This window comes from Parasteatoda tepidariorum, chromosome X1, assembly GCF_043381705.1.
Source record: "Parasteatoda tepidariorum isolate YZ-2023 chromosome X1, CAS_Ptep_4.0, whole genome shotgun sequence".
Lineage (NCBI taxonomy): Eukaryota > Metazoa > Arthropoda > Arachnida > Araneae > Theridiidae > Parasteatoda > Parasteatoda tepidariorum.
The window spans coordinates 41,250,184-41,271,066 of NC_092214.1; the positions used below are offsets into that span (position 1 = coordinate 41,250,184).

Genomic DNA, 20,883 nt, shown 5'->3' on the forward strand with positions numbered 1-20,883 from the left:
AACGGAAATCTTTTCTCTTAGGATACTGCCAAAGTTTTTGAAAACATGTTTTGTGACATTAAATAAGTGATTGAAAGGAGAACTGTAAGTCATATCAATATTAAATGAACTTTACGAGTTCTTTCTGCTGATATCGATTTAAAGTGCCTCTCTTTTTCATGTCTATACTCTAAATAACTCAGTCAGTCAAGTGGATGTTAATGTTAAGCAGTCAAGACAGTTTAAAATGTTTTCTTTCCTCATTGTTTTTCGAATTAATGTTTTTTTTTTGTTGAATGAATACGTTTTGTTCAAATTTTTATTTACTGCTAATTCTCCATTTTAGTAGTTTTACTGAATAAATGTGAAAGGTTTTTATTTGGAATCTATATTTATATTCAGCAGTATCAGGAACGTACGCCTGACACATATCCAGATTTTTACTCTAATTACATTAGAAAAATAAACATTTCCAGCATAATTATATATTTTAAAATTTTTCTTTATTTTGATGAGGTTGGTTTTTACTTAAAGATTTTTTTTTCCAAATAATATTGAAGCCATTGTCTTTTACATAGTCTCGGCGTGAATTTTAAAGTAGCGAATGAAATACTTCGTCAATGCATTTGGCAATAAGGGGAAAAAACGAAAAAAAAATCTATTTACGTTAGGTGGAAAAATTTTTTTTGTTGCAGACTGCTTTTAAAGAAACTTTTATGGTAAATAAGTAAATACGATAAACATATGTAAATAAATAAATAAGTTCACGACGACACGACGTTAAGTATTTGTATAAGTTCGTTAAAAAAAGTTTTTTTTCTCACTTGAATCAACATTACCCCAATAATTGTTTTTTATAATAATTACGAAGGTACTAAAAAATTATATTTTGCTTCTACTTCTCTTAGGCTTAAGGGCTTTTCTTCAGACAGAAAAACACTTAAGAATTAAGTAATTAAAGAGGATTAAAACATGCTTTATAAGTGATATTATCTTTAAATACTGATTATTAATAAAATTATTCCAATTTTTATCGACAATAATGATACATACTTCAGCAAGCGTCAATAAATATTTTATAAAATAATTAATTTTTATTTTAATTGAGACAGCAAAAAACGCCTCATTAGTGCTTCTTTTTAATTTGGTGAATAAATTTTTCGAATATTAAATCAAGCAATGTAAAAACATTGAACAATAGATCTTTAAAAACATGACCATGCAAATATTTTTTTAAATTTACATATTAAAATAATCTAAAAACTTCTGTTGAAAAAAATTGCCCATTTTATTTAAATAGTAGATATTATGCACTACCAACTGTTCACAAAAAGCAACATATGGTCGCAATAAATGTTTGCGAAAATGGATAGAGATAAAAATGCATGTTTAGGAAAATAAACACAGTTAGAAATGCGTGTTTACAAAGATGGCCACAGAAAAAAATACACTTTTTCAAAAGGAGATTTGAAAAACGGAATGAAATGCAATGTCTATTTTCTGCAATAGCTCTGGTAATTTTCTTAAACAGGCATTTAAAGTTATATCCATTTTCGTAAACACGCATTTCGAGTTGCATCCATTTTCGTACATACGCATTTCGTGCTGCATTCATTTTCGTAAATACGTATTTCGAGATGCATCCATTTTCGTAAACACGCATTTCGAGATGCATCCATTTTCGAAAATACGTAATTCGAGCTGTGTCCAGAATTAAAAGCTCACTCGCTATATGATATCTAATTATACAGAGTATGTTATATATTTAAGTGCCTCTTTTATACGGAGAGAATTTATCAGCGGGCTTAAAAATCTCGCAATTAGAGCTTTAATATATATATAATGTCTTGATGACCGTCTAGTGCTCTTACGGTTTCTTTTTCGTTTGTAGAAAAACATGACCGGTTGTTATCAAGGCATTTCAGCTCATCGCAAACTCGCAGATCTTAATCATTAATTCCAGTAGCGTAATTACACCCTCTGGAGCCATTTAAAGCCACGCTGGAGAAAAGAAGAATGCAAGAAATTGAATAACTCTTTTTATAGTTAGGAAAAAAGTTAAATTTTAATGTGTAGTTTAAACAAACAATAATCGTAAAAGTGATATTTATAATTGAAAGAGGCAAACCAATTGTAAGGTATCAAGAATATTGTATTTTTTTTTACTTAGTTTTTTTTTATGATACTTAAGTTTGGGATATAGCAATAGTTAGTTTAAAATATACTTCTTAGAACCAGCGTCCTCATTGAAGAATAGATCATTTTGTCAACAATGATCTTTGTCATTTGTTTTATTGTTCATTTGTTTTATTGTTTTATTTTTGTCATTTGTTTTATTGTTCAGAATGAATAATTACTAGAAACTGATGCAGAAAAATGTACTTGTAAGAGGAAAATTTAATTTGCTTCAAAATCAAAAGGCAAAATTTGATATGTTTAAAACAATCAAAACCATTCTCTCATATTCAAGTTCAAATACCCATGAATGAAAAAAAGATATCTGAACATATATGAAACAAAACATATATGAACATTTTTGCCTACGGAAAATGAAAAAATGAAAATAATTGTAGAAAAAAAACAAGAAAAACTATGGAAGCCGAAAGAAACGATGGTGATTGGAATGGTTGAAAGTGGGAAATTAGGTCAGGATAAATTTGATGCTGAATGTAATAGTGGTGTAGAATTGATATGACTGACTTAGAAATCGGCATTCATATGAAGGAAACCAGAGCATAACAATCAATTAATGTCACAAGGGAGGAAAGAATTTTGTCGTTATCAAAGTTAAATTTTTTCCCAAGGTCTCAGTTTAACTAAAATGAAATATGCTATTTCACAATTCTAGCATATACTTTAAAAAAGATGCTAAACGAAATATTTTAATGTATTTGAAGAAATAATAAAGCAATTTGTAATTTAAGATATTATACTTTAATCACTGATTTTTAATTTCTGTTTACCTGACTTCAAATTTAAAGTTTGTGAAAAATAAAGGTGATTACATTTGCTCAGAAATTTTAATTGGTTTCACAATAAAGAAGAAAAATATGATAATAGTAGTTTCTCTTTACTTAAATGAAAATATCAATTTTTGCACTATACAAAAATAGAAAAAAAAAACGCTAAATAATTACCTAGTAAAAGCGTCTAATATCGGTAAATAAGAGGCAGAATTTATTTCAAGCCTATTTCTTTAAAAAAATTCTCAGTTAGTAAATAATAAACGTGATTACGCAAATTCTCGAAAGTTTTAATTAGTTTAAAAAAAATATGATAATCGTAGTTTCTCTCTACTAAAGGAAAATATAAAGTTTTGTACGATTCAAAAAAAGAGGGAGAAAAACGCTAAGTAACTGCTTAGTATAAAGAGTTCAATTTCGAAAAAATGGATGCCAAATTTCAAGTCTATTTCTTCAAAAAAAACTCTTATCTTACCCCATTGCAGACGTAGAGCGAAAAGTAAAATAAACATTAAAATAAAATCTTAACAATAACCGATAACAAAGGAGCAGCATTCAAATATCCAAAAACTTTTTCCAATATTTCAAATCCGGAACACAAAGAAAGATTATTTTTAAAGCTAAAGATTAAGAGAGATCAAGATTTCGATAGTTCTTTATAGAGTTGGACAGTCTGGCTTAGTGAAATTTCATCGATGGTTTTCTATGGAATCTTGAAAATAAATAGATGATAACATCGAAAAAAATATGTTAGTACTTTAAGGGATTTCTAAAGTGTTTTTATAGATGTCATCTCAAAATTTATCTTTACTTTACCACAAATCGTTTCCATTAGAAACTCTAAGATAAATAAAAGGTGATCCTCTTAAAGTTTTTAAAGCAAGTGGAAAGGCGTTTCTATTATTTGCTCAAGAATTTTGGGACAAATAGAAAAATTAAATTTTACTACAAAAGTGTGAGGCGATTCTTGTTTTGAAAGGCAGTCAGAAGTTAAACTTTTTTATGTTTTCAGGTCGCTATAATATGATTTTAGGTTTTTTTTACGAACATACATAAAATTATTTTTATTTGTTGACATTTGGTATTGATATATTTCAGAAATTATCTTTTACAAAACTTTTTTTAAATTAAATATATTAATTTCACTCGTCACATGCTGGCTTAAACGATAGAGTCATCTTATGGCATATACTTCGCAAGATATTACTTTTATTTATTTTTTATGAACTCAAAATCAACGTTAAAAGTCTGTAATTTTAAAGGTATAATTTACAATTTATGTAATTGGTGTTTTATATACAGTTAAGTTGTTTATACTTCTCTGAATGACGCTAATGGCTTAGTAAAACATCATTTATAGACATTTAAAACTATTGATTTTTGCAAATACAAAAATAAGATTTGAGTGATCATATAAAATTTTTGTTACGCTTTGATAGCAGTTAAGATGGGTGCCTATTATATGATCATGAACATTGAAATGAAAGAAGTGTTAAATTTTAGCAGACTTCTACGGATTATTTAAAATTTCCCAAATTAAATTTTTTATATTGAATGTTTTTAATAAAACACAAAACTAAAAAAAAAAAAATTGTTTAATTCTAAGGTATAAAGTTTTACGGTGAAGACTGCTTTACGGTAAAAATGGATTTTACGGTACAATGGATTTTACAGATAATGCACTTAAAATGCCGGTACTTTATACAGTAATTTGATCAGGAATTTCGCTCCGTGCAGTCTATTCTATTACATATTTCTCTGAAAAAAATAGACACTAAAAGTATATAACATCGTTGATAATATGTGATAGGTTAAATAAAAAGATTTTCAAGACTTAAAATTTTTATGTAATTAGATTTTATACATTGAAAGTGAAAAAAATCAGATCAATTGAAAATCACAATCACAGTGAAAAAGAAGATCCACAGTAAAAATCCAAGCACAGAGAATGCTGCTCCTGCAATTAAAATAAAAAATTCCTTTTTTATAGTTATTTAAAATCTTTTAATCTTTACAATGCATCTTTGCTGTCTCAAGTAAAGAGGATAAAGGCATAATCTGACGATATGTTAATACATTCTTAGAGTAATAGGTTTAACGTGGAACCTTAATGTTGGTACTTTAAGATATAATAGTGAGCATATTAGCTGCAACTATAATAAAGTGCTATATTAAAACATAGTTCAGTTCAAGGTGTACTATTCTATAGTATAGTATTGAATAATCAAGTACAAAAAAGATAAATTTGAGTGACAATACTATTAAGCTTCAATTATTCTAGCCTCGATTAAACTACATATTTAGAAAAATCAATTGAACTATAATACATTCTTATGATTTATCGGAGGGTGAATAAGCAAATCTAGTTAATAATGATAAGGTATACTTTGTGCCACAGATGAATGAAGCTTAAAAACTAGAAAAAAGCTCATTTTTTGTGCTTTATTCACTGCTTTATTAGCATTATACAATATCTTTTAAATGAGAAAGCGATTTAAAGTTTAAAAAATATGAAATTTTTTTATTTATGTGATTTGAGAAACATTTGTGTAAATTATTATTTTTTTACTAAAAGAACTTTAGGAATACAGACAGTCAACTCGAATTAAGCTTATTTTTGCGTTTCATTCACATTTTTTAGTTTTATTCAATACACTTTAAGTGAGAAAAATTTTGGAAAAATTCAATTTTAGTTTCTATTTCATACTATTCAATTTTTTCTTAAGATCCTTTGGAATGCAGACAATATCCTTGATTTAAGCAAATCCATTTAATGAAGATCAGGTTAACTTTGCGGTTAGTTAACTTTTATGCATTTTCCTTTAAATGAGAAAGATATTGGAACTTTAAAAAATATCAAATTCAGTTGTTATTTCCGACGATTTGAGAAACATTTGTGAAAAAATTATTAAATATTTTCGATTAAAGATCTTTAGGAATGCAGGATCTCCCTGAATAAAACTCATTTTTGTTCTTCCTTCACGTTGTTTTGTGTTATTCAATATCTCTTAAATTGAAAAAATTAAGTAAAAAAAACAATTGCAAATTAGAAAAAAAGGTAAAAGGCATTTGTGAAAAATTAATTTTTTTTTATAAAGGGGATTTAAGAATGCAGACAATCTGCTCGAATAAAATAATTGTTTTTGTATTTCATTCACGTTGTTTAGCTTTATTTTATATTCTTTAAAGGAGAAAAACTATGGAAAAAAAATAATTTTTTGTTACTTTTTCATACGATTTAAGAAACATGAGTGAGAAATTAATAATTTTTTTTCAAGTAAAGATCCTTAGGAATGCAGACAATATCGTTAAATAAAACTAATTTTTGTGCTTTATTCACCTTTTTTAGCATTATTCAATATCTTTTTTCTTAAAAAATAATTTATAGAAAATTATGAAAAAATAATTTTAATTATTATTTCATGCGATTTGAGAATAATGTGTGCAAAATTATGAAATTTTTCCTATTAAAGATCTCTAAGAATGCAGGCAGTATCCTTGAATAAAAATCTTTTTTTGTGCTTTATTCACGTTTTTTAGCTTTATGGAATAACTTTTTTTCGAAATAAAATCTTTAATGAAATTATAAAAATAAATTTTAGTTATCATTTCATGTGATTTGAGAATCATTCGTGCAGAATTATAGAACTTTTTCTATCAAAGATGTTTAGGAATGCAGACAATCTACTTGTATTCTATTGGGCATGCTTACTGAGTTCATTTTTAATATCCTTACTAGGAGCTATCTCCGATCGCTATCACGTAAATAAGGAAAATATCGGAAAATGGGAAAATATGTCCTGTCTTTCGCATTAGAACGTGCTTATCTTCTAAGCGTAGATAGTAAGTGCAAAAACTAATGATACCATTTCTTTCTTACAGAGATTTACTGTCGACTCTCAATCCTTCCTCTAATGTTGTGGGCCTCCCACAAACCTACCCCTTGCACACCCCTTCAGACGATCCTTCACAGCGCCGCCTGTTGGGATCTTCCTTCATACACTGCCATTGAAGCCCAGGGTTCAGGGGAGATAGCGCGTTTTTCCTTTTTAGTCTTCGTTATCAAGCACGCAAAAATTAGTACTTTTAACAATAATTTCCCCCTCAACCTCGAATGTAAAATCTCGAAGATAAATAAAAAGTGAAGAACTTACCGGATTTGAGTTAATTCCCAAATAATCTTGTAAGTTATGCCTTTTGTCTGGTGATATGAATTGTTTTCTTTTGTTTACGTGGACCTCGTGTTCTTAAAACAAACGAAGAAGAAAAGGTTAAGAGAATATTTATTTTTAATCTTTATTTATGCGACAAAATTAAGAATGCAACGAAGGGACCACTATGCATATTGTCGCCTATTTCGATTGTATTGGATCTTCGCCCTTATTGCAAGTAAGTCCTAAAAATTTTATTTTCTTAAGACGCAAAAGGACTAAAACATATCTACATATTTTAAGGTCCCCAAAAAACCATTGAAGGGATGCTAAAAATTGAAACCAAAGTAGAAAAGATCTAAGCAGATTTCTTCTAGAGTCTAAAGAATTTCACTTAAAATGAATCTAACAGTGTAATTTTAATATCTTGTTTAAAACACCGAATAAGACTGAACCAATTTGCTGTTGATAAAATATTGAACACATTTGCGTTTTAACAATTCTGTTAATAATCCGACTCTAATCAGATTTCTTCTAGAGTTTAAAAGATTTCACTTAAAATGAATCTAACTATGTATTGTTAATATCCTTTTTTTAAAAAAACACCGAATACCAGTATTTGTTGATAAAATATTGAATACATTTACGTTATGAAAAATTCTGTTAATGATATGATTTGCATGCAACAAAACAATTTAGCATACTTTATTAGTTTAAATCATTAAAATTATACAGTATCATAGTTAAAATAGCATTGGTACTTTTTCCTAACAATTCTAATCTTTATTTGATGATAATTAATTATAGTATTTTGAAATTACTCAAAAGCATATTAAGAAAAAAGTTTTCTTTCTTCAATTAAACTACTTAGTATATTGTTAGAAATTATTTTCAAATCTGAATTGTTGACGCTAAATTTGACTATTTTTCATTTTCATAATTTTATTTTAATGCAGATAATGCTTTACTATAAAAAATTATCAATGTTCAAACTACCGATAACGGACATCTAAAATAATAATATTTTTTGATGTTGATTAATTATATTCTTATACTATGTAAAAATTTGCAAAGAAAAGTTTCTCTTGTTTGTATTTAAGAAATTACTTAGTATATTTAAATAAATTACTCTTCAATGAAAATTGCCAGTGAAAACTTTGCACTCTTTTGTTTGAAAATATTTTTTTATATATCGATTATAATATTCTGAAAAAAATTAAAAACGGTCAAGCGGTCTGACCGGCCAGTGTAGAGGTCAGGGAACTGGTTTTGCATCAGAAAGGTTCTGTGTTCGAATCCCGGGAAAGACATGGATGTTCTTACATTCTCTGTACTATCTGTCCTTATTGTGGGAGCAACGTTGGCCCACCTAATATGGTGCCCCTGAAAGAGTGGCCAACAAATCTGACTTTCAGATGACTGCATGACGTAGGTCATTATCCAGGTGGGCATTGGAAAAATATCAAAAACAAATGATAATATTAGTTAAGAGGAATTTATTTGTATAGTGTGTGGCTCATGTAGTTTAAATTTAAATGTAAAAAAAATTTAAATCTGTAACTTATTTTCATGCATCAACTAATCAGAAACAATAAATATAAATGTTAATTGCTATTACGACCGACCTTAGTAATTTGTAAGTGCATTTTGTATGCTATCACACATTGCATTAAGTTACATCTTGCACAAATTATCATACTTAAACTTAAATCCTATCTAGATAAAATTCATTAAAAAATGATGTGTCGTAAAGCAGAAATATATACGCATTTTTTAGATATTGCATTTTTTTGCATTCTTAAAAGAAATCATTGTTATGATTTCAGATCTTTAAACACCTGTGTCGAAGTATTTGAAAAGCTACGTTACATTGCAGAGGTATTTGAAAGTAAAATTGTTGACAAAAGTGTGATTTTGCAATTGTTTAACAATTAAATTATGACTAATTTGATTAGTGAAAAGACTTATAATGGTTTCCAATAGCATAACAAAAGAGGGATAATATTATTAAACGACAACATAAATGAGATCATTTTATTCTGATGAAATATTGTGAAAACAACTTCCTACGTTAAATAAAGGTCTTGTTTATCAATAGAAAATTGGGCTTTTTGAGTATAAAGTTAATCAAATTACTTAAGTAAAATTTCAAGCATTTCAAGTTTCGTGTTTTATTAACTTTCTTTTAATTTCCAATTTAATATAAATTGTTTATACCATACATTTCTGAGAATTAATAACTGTACATAATAATAAATCAAAATTAAAAATTATTTTTAATTTACGAATAAGTTACATCTGATGGATTATTTAAATATTTTTAAAGCAAATAAGTTTTAAATTAGGAGTGCATAATTTTTTTTCAGAAGAGAGTTGATGAATAAAAACTTATTCCGATTCTGCAATACATTCATTTTCAGTTTTAATATCATTAAATGATAACCGAATTATTTTATAGTACAATAAGAAAGATATCAATTGTTCTTGAATATCAAAGGGCAAGGCATGTGTAGTTTTTGGAATTAAAAAGCATTCGAATTTTTGCAAATTTCGTCTTTTTTGATAATACTTAATTAACACAAGATTACAATTTCCTCTGTGAAAAAATTAATTGTGTTTTCTTTTAATGTATATGAATTACTTGCATCTTCAATTTTTAAGTAACATCCTTTTTTGTTTAAAAAAAAACATTATTTTTGAACATGTTTTGGTTAAGAAAAGTTCTTTTAAGTAAGTATAAATGTTAAGAAATAGACATCTTTTGACTCTTTACATGAATAACCTGAACATTTAAATTTTAAAGTTATAATTTCGGTGTTTTTTTTAAAGTATATTAAAATTAATTTGAAAAACAGTTATATTTTTTTATGATTGCTATGTTTTTTTTCCAAGCAACTTTTAGTTTGAAGGCAAACTGACTATAAAGGATCTGATCGCATTTGGTTCGATACAGATGATATAAGTATTTAAATATATGTGATTAAACATATTTATGTATAAGTAAAAGAAATAGCAAAATATAAGTTAAGATTTTTGGATGGAAAAAGTTTCTTCCATCTGTAACAGCAGGATTTTGAGAATAACTCTTAAGAAATTAAAGTTTAAGAGAACAGTTAGAACAAAACGGTATGTATTACATAAGAAAATTAATAAATGAATGATATTTTAATGATGAATAAGTAATAACTACTTCGAAATGGAGATTATTTAAATTATATTTGATTAAAAGAAACTGCCTTTGTCAAACAATAAACTGATTTTTTGCTAAGATAATAATTTTAAATAGAAAAATGAAGTTTCATAATCATAAGGAACGCTTAAGCAAGGAGAACTACAATTTAAATTTTCAGAGACAAATATCTGCACTAATGGCGAAATATATTACAATGTTTTCCGTATTTGTGTATGAAAGTAATCATTAACAAGCATAAAAAGCTAAAATAAAGTGTCAATCAATGATAGAAATTGTAGAAAATTACTCAGAGTCGAAAAATATCCGGAAATGCTTTTGAAAAAATTACAATCTAAAACTTTTTCTAAGCTTTGTCAAATGAAATGAAAGTGCTCATCAAGTGAAACAATTGCGCAAAGGTCTTTTATTATTTTAACAGTTGAAAACATAAAAATAGTTGAAAGTGAGCAATAACTCAATCACAGCTATTGATTGGTTGCTTGTCCTGTGCGTTATTTCTAACTTGAAGTGTGAAAAAATAGCACCTGTACCAAATTTTACATTTTTCAAGATTTGGCAATGACCGCACCCGGATGGCACAGTGCTGACGTAAAATATCATCAGTAGTAGACGAACCTTGGGTTAGAGTTTCTTTGCCGTCAGGCTACTCGTGGGAGATTTTTATGGTTTTCCTCTCCATGTAACGCAAATGCGAGTCAAAAAGTTTTCCAAGAAAGCAATCCCTTGTCTTCTGGATTGGGTTCAAAGCAACAATATGGAGTTGAACATTGGTAGCCATAAACTGAAAATTCGGTCTGCTGTTAACGAGGGTTATAAAATAAAATAAATGATGAAATTAAATGCATGTAAATCTAATATAGTGAAAAGACATTGGATTTGATACATTTGAAAAAGAACAACGAATTACTAATCCAAATTTACTGCAAAATTCAAGCTTTAAAATTCGAAAAGTAGTTAGGAGATTTAAGTGGCAGAAACAGTGAAATATAGCAGATCAATGGAATTTAGTAATTTTTTTTACAGTTAGCTTTAAATAATTTTTTTGGAGGAGATTAACGCAAAAATAAAAAAAGGAGAGCAAAAAAATGACGTACGAGTCGGATGTAATACTTCTAAAAATAGCCCCAAACGTATAATTATAAATCTGAGTTTGGGACAGCAGTTTGCAATTTACTTTAACAAAATACCCAATAAATGTTATAAAAATATCAGACTTTATTTTAGTTTGCAAAATAAGATTTAAAGCGCTCTAATATAGGTGAAATAGAATAAAAAAGGTTTTCAAGTTTACATGAAAGTTGCAACAAGAACATTTTGCAAATATTAGTTGCTTTTGTACACCAGGCGTTCGTGAGCTATTTTGCAAGTAACAGGACATAATAAAATTGTTAGTTCTAATTAGTTAATTGGAAAACTGTTAAGCTAGGTTTAAACTTAAATTTGAGTTTTGAAAAGAGAGATGTCTTACTATCTTCGCTGTTAAAAGTTCCGAATCAAATGATGGTACAAAGTATCGTCAGTTTGGATGCATCATCCATAAAATCCATTTTACCGTAAAATCCATTTTTACCCTAAAATCCCTTTTTACAATAATATTTATTTAAATAGAGTGATAAAGTGATTTTACAGTAATTATCACTGTAAAAATTACGATATATTAGATATTTTGTTACGTAATATGTTCCATTAATTCAAATTCGAATAATATTTTTTTGGAGCCATTTTGCCACTTTTTTGCTCAATTTTGAGAAAGCATTTCAGATCCTTTGTTTTTAAAATTAAGCTTGATCATGTACACTGTTAAAAATATTCGTGTGCCAATATTTCTGGAATTGATGCTAAATAAATTTTTTTACTGTTCAATTTTTTTATTTTTCTTCTCACTTTCATTGTTTTGTTTATTTATTTTTCATTTATTGTTTGCTTATTTACTGACAACACATATTTTCATGAGCATTAGAATCAATTTAATGGCTTCATTGAAAAAAAAACATTAATTAAAAACAAGCACATTTTTAGTAACATATTCTCACTAATTCTTTCAAACAATTGCTATTTTATTAATTTAATATAATTTTTTGCACAATCACTACAATTCTGTACTCGTATTTATTATGCATTTAGTTTACCTCGATATGAAAAATCGTGGCAACTATACACCAACAGTTTTTACGGTATATTTAGCATTGATGCCCTTTAACTGTTTTGAATTATAAGAAATAAAATGTATAGAGAATTAAAATATGATGCTTGATAAAAAAATAATTTTAAAAGGTAATTAAAATCTATGTTACATACGTTTTTGAGAAAAGCTAATTAATCCTTTCAAAAACAGCTGCAACAATAGAAAGTTCTCAGTTTCTTTCAAAGTTTTCTTCGAAACGCTGCTACTGTATTCTATGAAATGTTTTTATTGCTTTATTAGGAGATACACTTGATTTTATTTCTACTTTATGCATCTCTATTTAGTTGATTAGAAACATTTTTAAAGAAAAAACATATTTTTATATTAATATAAAATTCTCTTTACTTACATATCGGGTATACAATAGGAAAGGTAAGAGATTACTATAAATATTACTAAATCATTAATATTATTGATGTTTGTTTAGTAGAGTTCAAAAAAATGTGGTAAATAACTATAATCTTAACAAGCATTGCATTTAACTAAAATATACAGCAGACGTATATAATATGTTAAATAAACGTACTTTTAAATTATTTGTTTGTTCAAATGTATATCTATTAGTTAAATAAAAAATAAAGAATTCACGCAACAGTCTACTGCGAGCCGTGGAGATTAAGGCTCCACAATTTCGTAACTATCAGCATGACTGTAGCAATGAGGTCAGCGTAACACACTGGTCGTATTTACTTGCCAGGGAATCTCGTACCAATCAATTTGAAATTGAGTGAGATTCAAGACAACACTAGGAATGAAACCCAGTTTTTCTCTATGATAGTTTCGTGCCTTAAGCACTGAGCCATCGTGGCAAGTAATGCAATAAATTAGAATAATTGTATTAAAATAAGAATTGCAAATATTTAACTGTTTATATAAAATACTTCGAGCAATATATGTATTTAAAATATTGGGGAGGGGTAATAAGGTTAGTGAATAAGAATAAAAACATGAATACTTTCTTATAAAAACTGAATTTTTAGTTGGAAAAAGTTACATTAATAACAAATTTATTTGTTTAAAAGCTTTATAAAAAAGTCTAAAATAAAAATTATAGCAAATTTAATCAATAAATATTTAAATACCATACATTAAAATAATAATCGACTATACATGTCTGAAAGTTACTCACCATTAATTTTTTTTTAAATCACAGTCAAATTTATTTTAATTACATTAAAAATAAATTCTTTAATAATTTCAATCAAGCAACTGTAAGCTATGGTGAAATTTAAGAAGTGAAAGGCCCCTTTTAGCGTTTCAAGAATTTAATACGTTCTTCAGAAAGAAATATTGGAAAATTTGAAAAGAGAAGATCGATAATTTAAAAATGTTGCTTCTCTAGTATTTCCAATAAGTGGATAGAGAACTGAACAACAAAATGAACGATAATATTTAAAAAAAGTATCGTAAATCAAAAAAATAGTCAATAGTCTAATATTTATAAATTACCCCTACTTTAAAAGATATTTTTTTTTTGCTAAAAATTAATAGGGACCTTATATAGCATTTTTTAAATCATTCAACGCATTTAAATGCTTACATTCAAAAATAAATTGTGTCAAACATTTCATTTCCTGAAATTTGATAAAGTTCAAGCAATGATAATAAGTTTTTATAAGTTAAGTTTTTATAGGTTGGATTAAAATATAATCAGAGGTCTCTAGTTATAAAAAGTGCTAACTCACGGAACCCTTTTAACCCTACTACAGATCCTTAGGGTTCGGTGGAACACCATTTGGGAACACCACCGCTGCTCTAGACTATTAATTACCTCTTTTGAATGTTAATTATTCATGATTTAAGATAAATTTGAATCATTCCATTTACGTGAATTTTCTTCAGTTTATAGACTCTTTTGAATCTTAAATTTTGTCTTCATTTATGTGTGATTCAGAAAATAATTGAGTTTTAACTCAGTAATCAATCAAACTTTAACTCAGTAAATAATCGAAGTTTATAACAACAATCAGGAACATTTTGTAACATACAATTTCATTTCGAAGTCGCTTTCAGGGGGAGTTTTCTTCATTAGTAAAAGTGGACTCTTTTTGTTGTTGTTTTACGTGTCAGACATAGTTTATAACATCGTTTTATGTGATATGACGTTTTATGACGTAGATTACATATCATTGCTTACGTGTGGAGAATAATAGCTGATTTGACCTCAGTTTTATCAAATTCCTCATTGATTCCACTCATTCCAAAACAAGATGCTATTAGGTAATTTATAAACTTACTGGTAATATGTAATTGGGTAATATATAAATATACTGGGTAGCATTGAGCAATATATAAACCAGCTCCTAAATCAATTTTGAGATTATTTTTTATTTGAAAAGTTATAGGGACTTTACTTTTAACTTGTTTTACTTAAATATGTTAAAAAATAGTGCAAATTTAAAAATGTTTAAAACTACGAATTCTTTAATACGACTTTAATAACAAATTTATGTTATAGTTTTATAAATTTTGATTATTTTATAATAATTCTTTCTAAAGAAGAATTATTTTGTATTAAAAAAATGTTCGTCAAAATTTTTCTCGCATGAAATATAATGATATCTCAAGCAGAATACTTCACCGCAGCGCAAAATTAAACGAAGAGAAAGTAAAATGAGATGTCTGGGCAATCTTGCAGCCTGTGTAGCTTTTATGGTTTTGATTAGTCTCCTGTGTTTTGTCTTATTTTTCTTAGTTTAAAATATAAACTCAGAATAATTTATGTCGAAAGGTATATGAACTAAACTGAAGTCTACACTAATCCTGATTAAGTTTTATTTTTAGACAGAAATAGTAATTACTGAAGTATCTATGTTTCTGACTTTAAGGAACACAGTAGCTATACTTCTGACTGAATTATAGGATATGAGGGAAGTATGTTAAACGGGAGATTTAAAATTTTGCTGAACAGAAATTTATAGTGAAATGGGTTTTCCTTTCAAATGTCAAAAGGTTTTCTTTTAAAATAACAAAAACAAAAACTTATAAGCGTTCAATATAATTTTTAAATTTATAATTATTTTAATATTTATATTTCAAAGGTATAAGAGTAACGGAAATAATTTCGAACTAGGTTTGATTGCTTTTTAATACTTTTTTGTATTTTAAAGTCATTGTATTATTTAAGGCATGTCATCATACAACTTTATGAGCTTGACTACTAACTTTACAACATACTTTTCAAGTTTGAATAAAGAATACTAAAATATTTTAGATTTTGTCAAAATGGACTTCTGATTTCCGATTTTCTTTTTACAGCCCGGAGTATGGAAGCATTAAGCAAATAAAGAAACAGAATTTTGCTTTATTTTGTGCATTTAAACTGTATTTAAGTACCTAAAGATGTAACAACATGTAAGCATGTAACATGTAAGTAACTAATAAGGAATTAAGAGAAAATATCTTAATCATGAAAGTAAATTAAATGCATATTTAAGAGAAAAAAAACTTTTTTCAGCATCGAATTAATAGATAAAAAACTACAACTATAACCGTAATATGGTGCTAAGTCAAACCATTTACCATATTCTTAAACTTAATAACACGGTAGTATGGTTCAACTTGAACGAAAACAGGATGTAGTTTGACACTTTCTTAAAGTTGCAACAAATTCGCTACGTATTAGAGTTCACAGTACTAAAATTTTGGTTCAATGTTGATCTGACTTTTCTGAGAGCGTACAAAACGTTGATTGGACGAAACATGTATCATTTGTTTTTATTTAAACTAGCTGAATTTGGCGATACACTGGGGGATATATCAAGTGAAATTTTTTATGAATATACATCAAACTATGAAGAAAAACAATGATAATAAAGCGATCACTGATCGAACCCAAGATCTTTTATTAATCGGCTTCAGAACTGAATTATACTAAATGATGTAGTAAAATGGCATTTGTGGAGAGTGAAATATGGTGCATGGCCACTCTTGACGGCAATGTAGGTTTTACAACGAACCCATATACTGTAAAAGAGTGTTTTTTTTAAAGTCATTGGATAATAAATGTCACTCCATTGCGGCGACTACATTAAGGCATTTTTTTTAGCTCTGTGAGGCTTCTGGGAGTTGAAATTCTCAACCTCCCAGACGGAATCTATGAAAAAAATATCTAGAAGTCTGACTGGCCGTTACATTTTTTGAATATCATCAGTTTCAAAGTATTCTTCTGCAAGAGCAACTGTATGTGGTCGCCTTTTTCTTCCACATAAATGAACTGGGGATCTGCGGTGCCTCTGAATAATCTTAAATTGGGCTCTAAGATCTCAGCCTTTTACCTCTGAGAGGATAGGGTGCCTTTCTGAGTCTTCATATCACAAAAGAGCATGCGCTAAATTAATATTTAGGTAACGTCAACTTAGGATAAAGACGTAGAGGAAGAAAGTTTTCTTCACTGAGGAGACAAAATTAAAGTTGAACAATGATTCTCGTCTTGTGTACGTATGGAGAATCAGGGACTCGGTACCGCCTTCCAATGTCCTGGAAGGGGGCCAGTATGGAAGTTGAGGTGTTGTGGTCTGGGCAAGCGTGATGTTTGACAGCGCCACAGGTCTACATTTAGTCAAGGAATGCATTCTAACTTTTCTGGCATATAAGGTTCAGATATTACAGACAGATGAACAATTGTTCAGAGGCGTTTTTCATTTCGATTATGAGGAAAGTAAATGCTCAACCAAATTAGGTTTGCATGGAATGACTTGAAGCAGAAGACATTCAAAGAATGCAATGGCCAACTAGATCTGTTGACCTTAAACTTTTCGAACATGTATGGTGTACTCTTGGCAGAATACTTGGAATTTGCCCTTTTCTCCCACAAGTTTCTCCAGGGCAAAAAACTGTCTTAATTGAGTAAGATTTTTTTTTTCTCCAAGACTTTGTAAACAACCTCGCAAACAGCATCAGAATTCATTTTGAGACCTACATTGCCTTTAAGGGTGGTTGTACACTATATTAAAACTTCCGCAATTTTAATTTAGCTACTTTTTCGAACCTTTTATTCATTATCTTGAATTCATACTGATTTGGTTCACTACTTTTTGAGTTATCCTAAAAAATGTGTTCAGTTATTAGCAAATGACAACCAGTATATTACGTAATTTGATAAGATATAGAAATTATTTCTAATTTTTCTTAGATCTTGCTTTCAAAATTAAATACGTAGTTAATTAGATAAGTCTTGAATGAGATATCACAATCTGCTATATTATTACTCATGTTTTTAGCAGTTTCTCTCCCAAACAAAAACATCAAAATACTGAAGATTGCATTTATTACATATAACAGTTTTAAAATTGTTTATAACTAGCTCTAAATGTTAACTTAACAACACCATGTTTCTTGAAGGATAATATTATTTTGTTGTACTTTAAAATGAAATGTTTTTGATTTGTCACATTATTTTACCTGGGTGTTGTACTTCATGTGTTTATGGAAAAACTGATCGTATATTTACATTTAAATAGTATATTGTTTGTGAGTAATATCGGGAGAAAGAAAGCAAACAAACGAGAATGAAAATAATTATAACTGGAAATTTATGCTTGTGTCTAATACATTACAGTTTAGTCACTTTTAAAATTAGATTTACTAGATTAATTTAGAAATCAATTTATATGTTATAAAATAAAATTTAAGTTAACAAAATTACCCGTTGTAATGGGAGTGTTTACAAGAAGTTTAATAAATATTTGTTTTATTAAATTTGCAAACGGCTAAAGAAGCATGTATATATATAATAATTTTAAAGATTAACTAAATACTTAGTTTATAATTATTTAAGATTAATTAAAATAAGTACAAGTGTATTAAAATGATTTAATTTAACATTTTTAAAAGATAATGAACTCAATTAAATCTATTAATAGCATTTAAATGATATATCATATTATAATTAACTTTAAAGAAACAAATGTTGTCAGAATATATAAATCATTCTTTTCTAAACAGAAAAAAGTAATGATTTGCAATTCAGAAAAACAAAGATTTTTTTAAAAGTAACTGACAAAATTTCGAAAATGTTCATCTTGCAAATCCCTTTTCAAAAATATAGTGCTTTTATCATTTGTCTCCTTGAGGCGTTATTTTATTGACACTTACTTAAACATTTTGACAATCTTGTGTTCTCTACGCAAACAGGTTTGAGAAATTTCGATCCCCTTGATATATTAAGTGAAATTCCGAAGTTTTAAAATAGCTCTTGAATCTTTCCTTCGTATTAAATAGTCTCTAAATGTCAAATATGTTTCATAGAGAATTTTTTGACATAATTGTACAACTTTAGAGTATAAATTACTTTTTATTTAATAAACTGTTAGTTATTATGCAACGGATAGTAGCATTTCTATGGATTTCTTAATGTTCTCTAGGAAACATTTGTTTTAAAATTTCGCTACTTTTAAACTCATGGCTTGATTTTTTTAATATTAATTGTTAAGATATTGTACCGAGAGGTTAAGAAAATTGAAAAGAAAAACTGAAACTTTTATTTTTAGCACAGCACGATTCGTAAAGTTCTAAACTACGCTCTTTAAATAAAATACACACACACACACATACATATATATTAGAAAATATTAATTTGCCCTGCATTTGTTAGTTTAGTAAGTAAAAATTGTACGCCAATATATACAATTAATTTAAGAGTTTTGATGCGTATATAATGATTGCAAAATTATTCTATATCAGAATATACTAACCATACGAGAGTACAACTCTTAACCATCAATAATTATACATGTTTCTTGTTAGTTAAATGTTTAACGTTTTACAATAATATGTTAATTAACGTCAAATTAAAATATACTTATTTTTATTTAAGATAATGAGTAAACTCAATATTAAAATTGGTCAATAATAAAAAAGTAGGTAAAAAATCCGAAACGCATTAATTTTCTGCCAAAATATATTACATTGTATAAAACTTACATATGGCTTATACCTAATAAAAAACATACATTGTATATTAAATTTAGATTACGTAATGTACATTAGTACATTATATAATTAAGTTACATTGATACGTTTAAGTACATACACGTTTTGAATTTAGTATTTAATGAAGTTAATTTAGTCTAAATATTCGTGATTACTATACTAAATTTTAATACTGCATCAATCTTGTCATGTCTTTTTTATAGCAAATCATGTATCATTAAGCTTATCTTTCATGCGTGTTATTTATTATAAATCTTTATGCACAAGGATAAAAATTTTTACCATTCAGTCGCAGATAAGGGGGGAAGGTGGGATTCATTTTGAAAACCAAATCGAGTGTCAAAAAAGATTAAGTTACCCTTTTTTTATATGCATACGTTTTAAAAAAGAATAAGGAAAGAATTTAGAGACCTGTGAAGAATATATATTATTTGGAAAATGTTTAGAGTTACTAACTCCACGTGAGATGGATGAAATAAAATTCCAAAAAGTACATTTAAGACTTATGTAGTGCAGTATCTACAGTTCAACTTTTACGACTGAATTATTGACGGGGTGCATTCATTAAAGTGACAGTAAAATACGTGAGACAGGAAAAACATTTCTGAAAACAGAAAGAGACAAGTGTTCATTTTGAAAATTTCGTTTCGTTTGATTTATTTCGATTTTCTGTTGAACTGTTGAAATGAAAGAAGACTTTTACTTCGTTGAGTTCTGAATTTTCCTTTGACGTGTGAAAAAAAATATGTAGGCATATTTTATACAGCATATTTAACTAAGCATGTAGAATACTTTATGTGGCATTAAAACAAATTTTTATACTGATTTCATTGGAGTTAATAAATTACCACTTTACATCTTACTTAAAAAATATAATAACGTTTAAGACTATAAATAGAATTCTTTTATATAGCGTTCAAGCAGATAATGAGTTAATAAAACTATATATTGATTTTTTTATATAATGTATAAGTAGATAGGGAGTCATTAAAACTAAGTAAGTATTTTGCTAGATTTTTTTTTAAAATAAACATTTGAACTGATAAAAATACAGAATAAAATTTTTTTGTTATAAAAAAACTACTAATTTTCGTTATATATAGAAATTTATTTCCCATATATTTTGTTTTTCATTTTCATCATACATATAAATCATGGTGAATATTTCTATAAATTATTTAAATTACGATTCATTAAACAACTGCATGATAATGTACTATAACAAAAAAAGCAATAAAGGTATATTTTGTGTATTTTTAACGATGTATGCAGAATACTTACGGAATATTTTATGCGATATATTAAGAGCAATTGTTAATTCAAATTTTTATATTGATTTAATTTTAGCTCATAAATTATATCTATACACTGTACTTAAATATGTATTCACGTTTACAAATATTTCTTGATTTTTTTTTCTATTTAGCGTTCAAGTCAGTTAAGGGTTAATAAAATTAAGATAGTATTTTGCAAGAACCT

At 27.3% G+C, this 20,883-nt stretch overlaps 1 pseudogene; it reads left to right on the plus strand.

Annotated features, from left to right (window-relative positions):
• The first annotated feature begins 6,914 nt into the window (after window positions 1-6,914).
• The window catches only part of LOC107439188 (acetylcholine receptor subunit alpha-like), a 180,600-nt pseudogene continuing 166,631 nt past the window's right edge, over window positions 6,915-20,883 (plus strand).